This window comes from Euprymna scolopes, chromosome 37 (assembly GCF_053919585.1).
Source record: "Euprymna scolopes isolate OS-2025 chromosome 37, ASM5391958v1, whole genome shotgun sequence".
NCBI lineage: Eukaryota > Metazoa > Mollusca > Cephalopoda > Sepiida > Sepiolidae > Euprymna > Euprymna scolopes.
Genome location: NC_136518.1, coordinates 51,414,416 through 51,429,964, shown reverse-complemented (window position 1 = coordinate 51,429,964; position 15,549 = coordinate 51,414,416). Strand labels below are relative to the sequence as shown.

Sequence of the window (15,549 nt, the reverse complement as noted above, 5' to 3'; positions counted from 1 at the left end):
TAAGCCTATAACACACCTCAGATATTGTTCTGCCGTTTATGCATATTATATTTGCATGAAATATCTTGATTTTTAATCCTATTAATGTCAAAATCCGACGGGAAAAAATGAGTTCATTTTATTTATATAGATAGATAGAATAGAAGATAGAAGAAGATAGATTTTATTTATATAGAATAGAAGATAGATAGAAGAAGATAGAAGAGAAGAGAAGAGAAGAGATGAAGAGAAGAGAAGAAGAGATAAATTGAACTACTTTTGCTTGTTTGAAGTCAAACGTATGGTTATACTGTAATTAATAAGAGAATAATTCATTCAGAGAATTGCTATTTTTATATCTCTTATATTTTCTGTTCATTGAGCCTTTTCTATAATCTACGTTGGGTTTCACCAATGTATATATGATGGCAATGTTGGCAAAGAAACAGTGTATATGCGGTACTATATGCCTGCATCGGAAATTAATTTGTTTTGGAGATGTTTTGTTATTTTAATGTTCGTTTTATAGGTTGTTATGTGGTTTGTATTATTGGAATTCATAGTTTGTTTGGAGTGTTGCAAATTATTGTATTATTTGTGTGTTTGGGTAAAAGAAGATGTTTGTTTGAGAGAAATATCTGGTGTATACGATTTTTGCTTATTTATTCTGTAAAATATTTGTGTGGCTTTTTTCTTTTCATTTAATATAAAATATGTGGGATATTGCAAAACAATTTCAAAGTATTTTTGAAGTATTTGAATTCTTTGTGCAGATATTCTGGACTGCAAATTCTGATTGCACGTAGGAAACAAAAACAATTATCATACCTGTTTTTATTTTTTTTATTATGGTGTGAGTAAAAATGTATGTAATCATTTTTGTGTGTAGTTTTGCGGTGAACTTTGAAGGATAGTTTATTATTGGATTTTACAATAAGTATGTCTAGAAAAAGTAATGAGTGATTGTTTTCTGTTTCATAGGTGAACTTTATGGAGGTTTCGACTGAGTCTAATTTGTCTTTAATATTATATATGTGCGTGTTTTCAAGAAGGAAAATTAAAATATCGTCAATGTATCTAAACTGTTCTGTGTTTGGAGGTAATCTAAACGTGAAATGACCAATATAAATATAAATATAAATATAAATATAAATATAAATATAAAGCGCCTTAATCAAATTCTCAACTCGAAAGAAAGAAGAGAAGACACCAGAATGGCTAACTAACGGCATCACAAATCTCCTCCCCAAAAGCGAAGAAACCCATCGTCCAAGTAAATACACACCAATAACACGTTTAAGTACCACCTAAAAATGGCTCACAGGTATAATAACAGATGAAATACATGACCACCTTGACTCTGGCAAATACCTAGATAATGAACAAAAACGATGTACATGAAAACAGCTAGGAAAAAAGACCAACTCAGTAATGGACATGATTGACCATGAAAATGCATTCGACAGTGTACTGCACAGCAGGACACTTAAATGCCTAAAAGACATCAACGAACATGTCAAATCATTTATAAGATTTCAAATGGTCAAATGTAATACTTCCTTATATCTGAACCATGCAAGTACTCCATAAGAAAGTTACCCATAGGGAGATCGAAACTTTGCTTGTATAAATTAATAAGTAAACTCCCATTAAAAGAATATAATTTAATTTTAGAAACAGGTTAACTGTCCTGCACCACCTATAATAATTAATACATATAATCAGTCGAGAAACTAAATAACAAAAATACACTAATTTCATTTCAGTTACACATCCGCATTTGAATTATAACGGCCATATTTATTCCCAAAAGAATATAAATTACATCATATCTTTTTCAATATATAAACGGCTATAGGACGTTAATAAATCTGATTTTCTTTCACAGCGATATAACTTTTTTGATTTCCAACGATTTTTTTTTCGTTCAGAAATAGAACTAAGTCATACCTTTTATTAAAACAAAAATATATTTTAAAATATTGTACTGGTATTTTATTTTCTGTATTTCATTAACCCAGAAGAAGTCTTACAATAAAGATGAAACGTTGATGACCACATAACTTTATTCCTTTTCTTATCCACACACACACACACATGCATACATATATATACATATATACGTCTAATACACATATATATATTCCATGTCGTCGCTTAGCAATAATGATAGAACGATATATATATATATATATATATATATGTATGTATATACATATATGTATATACATATATATATGTATATACATATATATATATGTATATACATACATATATATATATATGTATATACATATATATATGTATATACATATATATGTATATACATATATATGTATATACATATATATAAGTATATACATATACATATATATATATATGTATATACATATATGTATATACATATATATATGTATATACATATATATATGTATATACATATATATATGTATATACATAAATACATGTATATACATGTATACATGTATATACATATATACATGTATATACATATATATGTATATACATATATATATGTATATGCATATATATATGTATATACATATATATATATGTATATACATATATATATATGTATATACATATATATATGTATATACATATATATATATGTATATACATATATATATGTATATACATATATATATGTATATACATATATATATATGTATATGCATATATATATGTAGGTTATATGTCTGTCTGTCTCCATATTTTAAAACTCTATCTCTTCCAAAATTGATATCGTAGAGCGGTGGTAAGAGGCCTCAAATTATTGAATCGTTATGTATTTTATAAATTCATCTTAATTTATTTGTAATTTTGAATTTTTAATCAGCTCAAGCGCATGTCACGTGGTACAGTGGTAACGTCACCAGTTTTGAATCTACAGTTTTGCTTTCAGTTTCGATTTTAGCTGATAGCACCCGAATACTTTTTTATTTACTTTTTTTTAAAAACTTTTTATAATACGAAATTTGAATAAATTAAAATATCGCATGAAAGCGTATTTTATGACCGGGCAAAGCCGGATGATTGCCCCCTGCTAGTATATATATATATATATATATATATATATATATATATATATATATATATATATATATATATATATATACGTACACATACATATATATATATATATACGTACATATACATATATATATGTACATATACATATATACATACTTACATATACATATATATACTTACATATACATATATATATACTTACATATATATACTTACATATACATATATATATACTTACATATACATATATATACTTACATATACATATATATATACTTACATATACATATATATATACTTACATATACGTATGTATATATACTTACATATACGTATATATATACTTACATATACATATATATACTTATATATATATATACTTACATATACATATATATATACTTACATATACATATATATATACTTACATATACATATATATATACTTACATATACATATATATACTTACATATACATATATATATACTTAGATATACATATATATATACTTACATATATATATATGCATATATATACATATATATATACTTACATATACATATATATACTTATATATACATATATATATATACTTACATATACATATATATATATACTTACATATATATATACATATACATATACATATACTTACATATACATATATATATACATATATATGTGTATATATATACATATATATATGTATATATATACATATATATGTATATATATACATGCATACATACATATATACATACATACATATATACAGACATATATATATGCATACATATATACATACATATATACATACATACATACATACATATATATATATATATATATATATATATATATATATATATATATAGTAATTTATAAAATATATATGGCGATTAAGCTACACTGAATATTCTGCGTTTCATCCACTATAGGATTCGTCAGGCTTAGTCTTAGGCGCATAAGCCTGACGAATCCTATAGTGGATGAAACGCAGAATATTCAGTGTAGCTTAATCGCCATATATATTTTATAAATTACTTACTAGCTCTACCTACGTATTGAGCACTTTTGAAGTATATACTTAAAGTTTACGCATAAATCTATACTTTCGTATATTAGGTTTATGTGAGTAAATGAAGTAGTTATATATATATATATATATATATATATATATATATATATATATTCAACCTTCTCTCCGATAATTACCGAGAATCGATAATCGAAACCGTTATTTTGATTTATCTATCATCGGTAAAGCCATTTTTTTCCATGTCATCGCTTAGCAGTTATGATAGAACGACGGGCCGTGAATATTCTACTGTGGGTAGGTTTATAGCGTTTTTTCTGTTTTTTTTTTTTGCTTGACGTGGTCAGAAGGTTCAAACCCCACACGTAAATTTTCCTTGATCTCATGTAATAATCAAAAGTCACAGGGAGCAAGTTCTAGACTACAAGGAGGGTGAGGAACTGTCTTGATGCCCATCTTGGTAAAATACTCTGTGACAAGGATGGAGTTCTCTGAGCATCCTTGTTACAAACTTTGCGTAAATCTTCCGCATCTTCCGTTCCTTGCAAATAATTGTGTGTACAGTTCCTACACTGACATCAATCTGTGCACTTATTGCCTTTATAGACACACGATGGTCCTTATATAGAAAATGTATTTAGGACAATTAACTGTGGTGTTCTGACTTCTTACTCCTCCCACATCTCTCATCACCCCTAACAAACGCCTTGCTTTCATTAAATCGATTATGGCACTCAAAACCTGATATTCGAGTCATGCGAGATGGTCCAAAAGCAGTCTGAAGCATTCCATACGTTTCTGCGGCATTTTTTCCAAGTTCAAAAAAAAAAAAAAAAAGAAAGAAATTATTGCATATCGTTCTTCTAAAGTGTCCTTATGTCCAGATTGCATTTTTAAAATTCAACAACTTAGACAATCAGGCTTTAGTAGGGTGTATTCCGATTCCTGCTGTAGCTGGTCAGTCATCTCATAACATGTATAGCAATAACATACCGAATTTTCAAGAGTCTACGACAATTTTAAATGCCTGTACAGAAAAAAGTCTGGAAAATTATTTAAGGCACCTCGTACCAACCAATAGATAAGAGACCGTACCAACCAACAGGTGGTATCATCAATAAACTGCAAACGACGTCTAGGCTGGCTCGGACATACTCTTAAGATTTGCCCCAGAGAGAAGTGCTAACCGAATGCTCCAATGGATCCCAGATAGAAAAAAGAAGGGGAAGATAAAAAAACTGAACTGGAAACAATCGAGAGGAAGTTGGAGGGACGCTGTAGATTTGGTTTTAAATCGAAAACGATAGGATACTTTGTCTCATACGTTGCAGGATGCACGAGTTCCGAGGTCGTAGTAAACTAAATCAAAGAAAAGTAATTCATTCAAACTCGATGCAGTAGCTATATATTCATACCGTAGTACCTTTAACGTAGGTAGGTAGGTAGGTAGGTAGGTACGTACGTACGTACGTGTGTCACGGTTTCCAGATTATATATTATTTGATCAGGAGATCCTATTTATTAAAAAGGAAGATAGAAGGTGGGTACATAGTACGAACATTAAATCAATATAAAGATACGCTGATTTAATGTTCGTAGTATGTTATCACCTTCTATCATCTGTTTTAATAAATAGGATCTCCCGGTCACCGAATACGCAATGTAAAAACAGAAAAAAAAAAAATGATGTCGTTTTTGGGCCGTACGTGAAACTAACATATACCTTCTTGGTTTTCTGGTTTCGATCCACGAGTAGTCTCTGTTCTGTCTGAAGATAATATAATGATATCGTGGGGTTTCCGTTCGCGCCGGGTGTCCATACAATAGAAATATATCACAGACTCCTATAAGGACATTAGAGATAAACAGTAATAACCAGACATGTTTTCTCACACTGCATTAACCAGATTACTTAGATATAGATAAATACTTTTACATTTTAACAAAAGGGCTTCAATAATATCGCGGAGTCTCCATGCACGCTGAACGTCCACAGAATGCCCAGCATCAATATATCGCATATGAAAGATGCCGTTGTGGATTTTCCACAGGTCCCGCTAGTTAGTATCAATACAGCTTTCTTTGGATATGTGAACAAGAAGCAGGTGGTAACTGATTTCTTCATGCAAATTAGTTTTCTTCCATTCTATCGTAATTTTCATGGTAGGTGCTCGATTTTCATGGTAGGTGTGATTTAGGATTGCGCAACCCTAGCTTCACAATTACACGCGCAGCTGCCCCTACAGAGGGTATCCTATGTCTTTCGAGACTGAACGGAGGCATTGAGCATCAAGGTGCTCGATTGAAGAGCCCATATCTCTTATTCAACCCGACTGTTAAACGTTCACAGCAAAACCCGTCTAGCTACAACAACTGCAAATAATTTTCCCCTGTATACTTGGAATCAAACGGTAGTTCGATGTACAATTAAACTATTAAAGTATCTGAGCCGTTTTCGATTAAAATTTTTTTTGAATGATGAAAAACACTAGTGAAATTTCCATGTCTCCGATTGTAAAAAATAAATTTCGTCATTTCTTTTTTTTTTTCTCAATTGACTAGGATAATTGCGCCTTACCCATTCCCCAAACACTCATTATCATTCATCCTCACACAGCCAGCCTCTTTATACCCCTTCCCCCGTCTTTAATGGTGGTATATCGGATGTGTAAAGATGGTGGGGTTAGGGTTAGGCTTGGGGTTAGAATTTGATTATAAATCCTAAAGTTTGACTAACGTACCTTGCGACCTTTTCCATCGACCATTGCTACCCATTCAGGATTCTTTTATTTGAGCGAACTCTCACCTACCTAGGGTTCCATCCCTACCCGGTATCTCTCTTTTTTGTTTCATTCACAAAAATAAGTCTGGCACGGAAATTGGGATGGAATGGGGGTGCTATTGCCGCCATTTTCATTAGGTCGTGACCAACACAATAATACAGTTTCCATCATTGCACCAACCAAGCCCCAATCAATTTTTCTGGCTTTCGCCTTCGCCCCGTGGGTCCTCGGGGAGTTCTATTCAATACACCCCCCCCCCCGCGGGCTGTGATGGAAGGGAAGGGGAAAGTTCAATGGGGGAGGCCGATTCGTAAGTCTATTAAGTAAAATTTACACTTAAAATCCGTATAAAAAAACGGACGATTATCATTTTCTGATTGAATAGTCTGACGCCTCTAGCCTTCCTTCTAACATTTCATGATGGAATAAGCCTGAGCCGGAAGCTGCTGGATGATGATGATGATGATGATGATGATGATGATGATGACGATTTTAATGATGGGAACACTAGAATCATGAAATTAACATTCAAATACGGAAGTGTATAATTCCGTCGTGTTTTCTGTCAAAAAGGATTAAAAAGGATACTTCTAAAGAATAATGATCGTGCTATCGCCGGAAGTTTCCGGGTCGTTTACGGAAAACGCCGAAAGATGCCGATGGAATCGTAGCAGCCAACGCCATTTTTTGCCATCATTGTTTTGTTATGTACACATAAAAAAAGTAAATATTTATTGGGATTTGAAAAGAAAGAAAAAAAAAAGAAGAAAAAAAGAAACATTAAAAAAATATTTGTTTGTTATCAGTTGTTTGTTATTTAAAAAAAATCATTATTTAAAAAAAAATTCATTATTTATTTTAAAAAAATTCATTATTTATTTAAAAAAAAATCATTATTTATTTAAAAAAAATCATTATTTATTTTAAAAAATTCATTATTTATTTTAAAAAATTCATTATTTATTTAAAAAAACATTCATTATTTATTAAAAGAAATTATTCATTACAACGAGTGTTTTTCTCTTTTTGGTTTGAATATTACTTTTCTTAAAGTCTCATGAAAATTGTCCAATAATTATTTATTGTATTTTCTTCCTGCCAAAAAGAATTTTGCTGTCATTTTAAATTAAGTTTTCATTGAATTAGCTTCGTAATAAAAGAAATAATATATTTACAATATGACAATAAAGAAATAATATACTTTCGTTCGGCACCTTCCGGCGTCTTGCGTAAATTGCCCGGAAAATTCCGACAATAGCATGGTTTTTATTCCATACTAGTAGGTCGACCCAACGTTGCTCGGGATTTAAAGAAAATTAACAAATGCTCCACACTTCTAATACTTTTATTGTCATCGAAATTGGTGAAATCACTCATTCGTTAATCAAATCAGTTGATTGCCTGCTCTGGTCGGGAACTCACCGTTGTGCACTGGGAGGAAGCTTAGACTTAGTCCACAATTCATTGTAATCTACATTGCAATGTAGAGAACCTACTGTTGATTTTATGAAATCATTTTCAATTTTATATAATGACTTGAATTAAGTTTAAAATGCAAAAGTCAAGTACAACGGTCCAATTATACTCTAAACAGAAGCGTTCATTTTGAACGCGCCTCTGTCTTATCAAAGAACCTACTGTTGTTTTTATATTTTATATTTTATTTGCAAAAATAATAGATATTAAAAAAATATACAAACACACGTAAATTTTCCAATCTTATGAATAAACTTCTTTCCAGTTAACGATAAAAAAAAAAAAAACATTAAGAAAATTACGTGCGGTGTTTGAACCTACAGACGATGTCTTGCAAAAAAAAAAAAAAAAAAAAAAGAAAAAAAGAAAAAAAAAAAGCAAAACACGTAAATTTTCAAGTCTTATAAAATTCTTTGCAGTTAATGAAAAAAAAAACAAAAAATAAGAATTTACGTGCGGGGTTTGAACCTACAGACCACATCATGCAAAACAAAAATTAAAAAACAAACAAACAAACAAAAAAAAAAACACGCTATCAACTTACCCACAGTAAAATTTTCACACGGCCCGTTGTTCTAGCGACGACATGGTAAAAAATAACTTTACAGATAATAGATAAATTAAAAAAAAATGGTTTCGATTATCGGCAATTATCGATTATCGGTAATTATCAAGAGTATTCTAAGACAAAACTTAACTGAGATCACTTCCAGACTTAGAAACACTAAAGTTCTGTAAATTTTAAAGAAAATCTGTTCAGCCGTTTCGGAGTCTATAAGGAACGAACTCATACACAGAGACAAAGTTGCATTTATATAATTGTAGATAAGTAAAAAAAGACAAAAAAAAGTTTATTTTAATTACCACAGGTTCCTCGTTCTCTCAAAGACAAACTTAATTATTCATTCCGGAAATTTTGTATAATAGCCATACGTTTTGTGAATTTTCTATGTTCCCAACCCAGTAGATAAATTAATGATTTAATTTAATAATGGTATAACTTACGCAAACATGAGCGTCCACCAAAACTATATTCCATAATTGAATTACCTTTGTTTATTAAAAAAAAAAATCAAAAAACAAAACAAAACAAACAAAAACAAAAAACAAAACAACCCCCCCAAATAACAAAAACAAACAAGCAAACAAAACATAAACAAACAGATACCAAAACTATATTCCATAATTGAATTAACTTTGTTTATTAAAAAAAAACAACAAAAAACGAAACAAAAAACAAAGCAAAATAAAACAAAAAACAAAATAACCCCCACCCAAATAACAAAAACAAACAAGCAAACAAAACAAATAAACACCAAAACTATATTCCATAATTGAATTAACTTTGTTTATTAAAAAAACAACAACAAAAAACAAAACAAAAACAAAGCAAAATAAAACAAAAAACACCCCCCAAAAAAACAAACAAGCAAACAAAACAAATAAACACCAAAACTATATTCCATAATTGAATTAACCTTGCTTATAAAAAACAAAAACAAAAACAAACAAACAAAAAACTGAAACAACCCCCCTACCAAAAACAAACAAAAACAAAACAAAACAAAAACAAACAGACAAAACAAAAACAAACGCCGAAACTATATTCCATAATTGAATTAACTTTGTTTATATATATAACCCCCCCCCCAAAAAAAAAAACAAAACAAAAAAAACAAAAAAAACGATTGAATACTGATTTGGGTAATATTGTTATTTTTATACGCTTAATCCCACCCTTGGGTGTATTTGTGATTTTCCGATGTTTTCCTATTCTCATTATTGAAAATGATTTTTAATTATGTACTAGCTGGCAGCCCAGCGTTGGCCAGTCGTACAGTACGTTTAAACATGATATTTTAATTTATGCAGATTGCGTATGTATTATTATAGAATCAATCATTGATTATTTTATATTATGAGGAATCGGTGGACTAATTCGCAAAATAAATAAATAAATAAATAAATAAATAAATAAAATAATAATGATAATGTCGTTCATCAAATTCCGTGTGTTTGTTTACAATATCACGTCAGCTGATATTGGGATTGACTACTAATGTCCTGGAAAAGTCACTTCTGATTAATGTTTAGTTTTAAAATATGCAAAAGAAGAAATGATTTGCGGCGATTTAAAATGTTACCTCTTCTTTTATCGTAAATTGAACTCATTAATAAGAAACAAAATTAAAATAAAATGATGCGGTACACCAGGGCGTGGACAGGCGATCATTCGATCTGTAGTCGAATGCTCTACGACTAAGCCATATCTACAGATTAAAATAAATCCACACATGTGTAAAAAGAAAGTCTTGACCTTGTTGATCGAAAAAGCGAAACGTTGTGATCCGAAACGGAAAAACGAAACCATCCAAAATTGAAAACTTCAGGCAAAAATAAAAGCTGAAGAGAGGCGTACAACATAGAGATTTCTCTTTATCTCCGTTTTTTTTTAAATGTCTTTGCTAAACTACATAAGCACCTGACACTACTTTTGTTTCAAAGTTAATAAACGTTTAAAAATAAGTTATAACCCAGAATAGCTATCCCGTTATATTGAAGAGTTACAAATCTTGCTTTTGCTACGATTTATTTATTGTATATTTATTCTCCATTCCTCTTTTGCTGTTTTGTAGGCCCTTGTTACAAAACAAATGCCCTAATGCCCCGTCCCACCCGGTCAATTTTGAGTAATCTTTGAGTAAAAATGGAAGACAACCACATGGTTTCCGAGACGAAGCGAATAGAATTTGGTTCTAATATATATTTTTTTCATTATCTAATCTCAATATTCTAGAATTCAATTTCGGTAAATTCATTAAAATAGTTACTTCCTTTCGTTTCGTGTTTACCATTGTCCATTTCAACTTTTAAGACCACCTAGCCGATGGAACGACCATCTAACATTTTGCCAGAAAATAGACTAGTTAAAAAAAAAAGGGTTTGTATTACTGTACACATAGATTCGAAAAAGTTGTCAAAAAACAAATATATAACAAATAAATGTTATCAAAGGCAAGATAAGTTACTTTTCTGCCAAACTGGATATATTTTTCGTGTTTTTATTCAATGTAACATATTTATTCAGCTCGAAAAACATACAGTGTTTACCGATATATTCGAAAATTCAAAATCTTTCTTCGTTCATACGTAATACTTAATTGATGTTAACACCAATATATTAAGCATGTCATTATCTTGAAAAGAAAATACAAATAGTCCACAAATAACTGTTACCAAAGGCAATAAATATTAATTTCTTCCTATTTTTGTTGTTTCAATTTAAATCACCGAAGTCTGTTTTTCGTTATTTTAATTGAAAACAAACAAAACACACACACAACAAATAAATGTTTCGAACGCAAAAAAAAAAAAAAAAAAAAAATTTCTGCCCAATTGAAAAGAGAAAATGCCGAAACAGTTATAGACTTCAATGGTTTCCGGAAATTATAGACAGCCGGCGACCGCCAAAGCAAAATCTAAGCCTAAATTTTAATGAAAAATGTAATACAATTAAAAACGTTTAAACACGCACACACACACACACACACGCACACACACACACACACACACACACACACACAAATCAGTCAAAAATATGTAGAAAAGTTACGGAGCTTGTCTGGAGACAGGCGACAGATCGATTCTTCTAATACGTCATTTTAAGCTAAACAATATTACTTACTTAATTGTCATGTCGATAATAGTAATATATAAAAAAAATACGAAAATTCATCAAGTAGAACAACTGTTATTGTGTTTTTAGTTAAAAAAGTCTATTGTTACATAAGTTGGACGCCATTACGATACCATGTAAAATATGCGTTCTGAATTATGTCCCTATGTATGAAATTTTCCGGTCTGCCAACTAGTACATAAATAAATTTTCCGTGCTATCAGCTAGTACATAAATAAAAATCATTTTCAATAATGAGAATAGGAAAACATCAGAAAATCACAAATACCCCCAAGGGTGGGATTAAGCGTATAAAAATAACAATATTACCCAAAGCAGTATTCAAACATCTACGAAAAATGCAATTTTACCCAATTTTCCGTCAAAATTACTTTTAACTATAAATAACGTTCTACTCAATGATTTTTTTTGTAATTTTTGGATATATTACTGTTTTCGACTTCACAATTCAGTAGGTAATATTGCTTTTGCTAAAAATGACATATTTAAAAAAATCGATCCGTCGCCTCTCTCAGCAAGCTCAAAAGTTACTTTTATTGTCTTTGGTAACAGTTATTTACTACCCCCCCCATCTATTTTTGTCTGTTGGATAGACACAAGTCTAATATTTTCTTTTTGGTAAGAGTAAAGAAAGTGCTTTTGAATTCGAACTTGCACACCCAGATTTCCAATCCGTGTCGTTAACCATAAGTGGCTAAAAATTGCATTTCGTTTTCAGGATTATGACACGTTGAACAGATCGATATCAAAATCATTGTAGTCTAACATATTACATTTAGTAGGTGCTTCTTCGTTATTAGGGCGGAATTTGAAAATCGAAATATTGAATTTCAAGTAAACCCGATAGTTGTCAACTTAACTGTCATGTCGCAGTAATGAATATATCCAAAAAAATTACGAAAAAAAAAAAAAAAGTAGAATATTAATTGTTAATAAAGATAGTTTTCGCAAACAATTAGCGAAAGTTGAATTGTGTTAAATTAATCCAAGATTTCAGAAAATTATTACCTCCCTTGTTAAGATTCGAACTCTCCGGTTTCTTCATTTAGAAAAACTCAATGTCCACTAATTGTCTTTATTTTCATTAATAATTAATTTTTTTAAAAAAATTATTTACGAGCTACGTAATTACCAAATAGAATTTTATATACTTTAAAATTTTTAAATCAAAAAATAATATAGTATAGGGTAAAAGTGCAGTTTAACGGCCTGAACATAATTCTATGAAAAAATTGTGTATAGCTGATAAATATTTTGTTTTGTTTTTATTTTTTTTTAATTTTGATTACATACTAGCAGGCCGCTCAGCGTTGCCTGGTCGTAATTCATGCAGATTACGTATTTATTATTATAGAGACAATTCTCTGTTGATTATTATATTGGACCTAATATATGGGAGTGAGATAAAAAATAATGCATATATATATGTCTATATATATATGAATATATATATGCCTATGTATATATATATATATATATATATGAATATATATATATATATTCATATATATATAGGCATATATATAGGCATATATATATATTCATATATATATATGCTTATATAGGCATATATATATTCATATATATAGACATATATATATATATATGCATAAGTTATAAAATATACATGGCGATTAAGCTTAATCGTCATATATATTTTATAACTTACTAACTAGCTCTACCTACGTATTGAGCACTGTTGAAGCAAATACTTAAAGTTTACGCATAAATTTATACTTTCGTATATTAATTTATGTGAGTAAATGAAGTAGTTATATATATATATATATATATATATATATATATGAAATTTATACTTTCGTTTATTAATTTATGTGAGTAAATGCAGTAGTTATATATATATATATATATATATATATATATATATATATATATATATATATATATATATATATATATATATATATAAATTCACCTGTCATCCCTTTTTTAAAAGATGGAATCCTCCGATCGTCGGAGACAAGATTCAAGCAATCAAGCAGGCATATATACAGAAGAAACCAGTCATCAAAAAACTTTTTTGTCCAATGTCGAGACCATGCAAATTTGTTTACATTAATAAATATATACCTTATTTCTTATTTCATTGCTTTTTTTTGTTACGATATTTTCACCATACTTACACATTTCAAGCACAATTCTAAATAGATTTTAAGGTAAATTTTTAAATGGTTTCCACCTTAACTTTAAAAAGATGACCATTACAGGTTTTCGGGTATGCTGCAAACGAATATCATATTAAAATTAAAACTACTTATTTACGGAAAATTTAAATACATTATTCGTTTTCAGCACACCCTAAAGCCTTTAGTGGTCGTCCTTTAAAAATAAAATGTTAAGGTGGAAACCATGTAAAAATTTACTGATTTTAACTGAAAACTGTTCCTCTTTTATCCAAAACAAAAGAAAACAAAACAAAAACACTGCTTATCCCCTGTACATTATTGTTTGATCGCCCTATGTTCAGACCGCTAAACTGCGGTTTTACCGGCGTTAGACAGGGAGACATAATAAGACTTTCAAAATTTAACCCGTGATCTTCATGCTAGCATAAATTCTAAAAGAAAGCAACTAACCTTGAATCTCAGAAATCCTGCATGGGAAAAATTGCCACAAAAGTCCAGTTGAGAAGCGTCGTTGTTTTTGGTTTTTGTTAAACCTGTTAAAAAAAAAAGGTTTCTTTTTGCACGTTTTTTTTTTTTTTTTTTGTGCACAACTAATACAGAGTCTGTTTAACAACTTTTTACTTCTTTCTGATGAGAAACCGCCGGGGGGACAAGAAGAACCTCACCTGAATGCTTCAAGGCTACAACTAAGATCGTTAACTGTAGCATCTAATATATATATATATATATATATATATATATATATATATATATATATATATATATATATATATATATATACACACACACACACACACACACACACACACACACACACACACACACACACTTTGTGTAATGTCGCTTTCCGCCCTTTGAATTTTATCTCTTTCGTCCCCCCTTTCCGCTAACGCCCCCTCACATTTCGCATCACCTGGACGACCTGTTGTGTTTGTCGAGCCAATTAGGACAAAAGGTAGCAGCCAATAAAAAAGAAGTAGAAAGGGAAACTTGTAACGATTATTTTTTATTGAAGAGAGGGTCATTAGAATAATACCTTTTATTTGTTACTTTATCTTTTGGTACCCTGCAGTTTAGCATTACAAGAAATTGCCTTTTCTTTCTTTTCTTTTTCTTCTTTTCCTTTTGTCGTATTTTTCCTTTCATTTCTTTTTTCTTATTTCATCGCAACTTCTATTTTTTCACATTTCCAGTCTTTCTTTTCCACTGTTCTTTTTCCTTTTTTTTTTCTTTTCCTATGTTCTTTTTCCTTTTTTTTTCTTTTCCTATGTTCTTTTTCCTTTTTTTTTCTTTTCCTATGTTCTTTTTCCTTTTTTTTTCTTTTCCTATGTTCTTTTTCCTTTTTTTTTTTTGAGTCGTGTGTTGCTTTCCTTGTC

At 29.7% G+C, this 15,549-nt stretch overlaps 1 protein-coding gene across 1 annotated transcript in view; it reads right to left on the bottom strand.

Annotated features, from left to right (window-relative positions):
• LOC145261155 (uncharacterized) overlaps window positions 1-14,858 on the bottom strand; it is a 25,565-nt gene extending 10,707 nt beyond the window's left edge. Inside the window, exon 1 of the mRNA XM_080119465.1 lies at window positions 14,624-14,858. The gene's annotated coding sequence lies outside the window, so the exon portion shown is untranslated. The remainder of the gene's footprint in view (window positions 1-14,623) is intronic.
• Window positions 14,859-15,549: the final 691 nt, after the last annotated feature.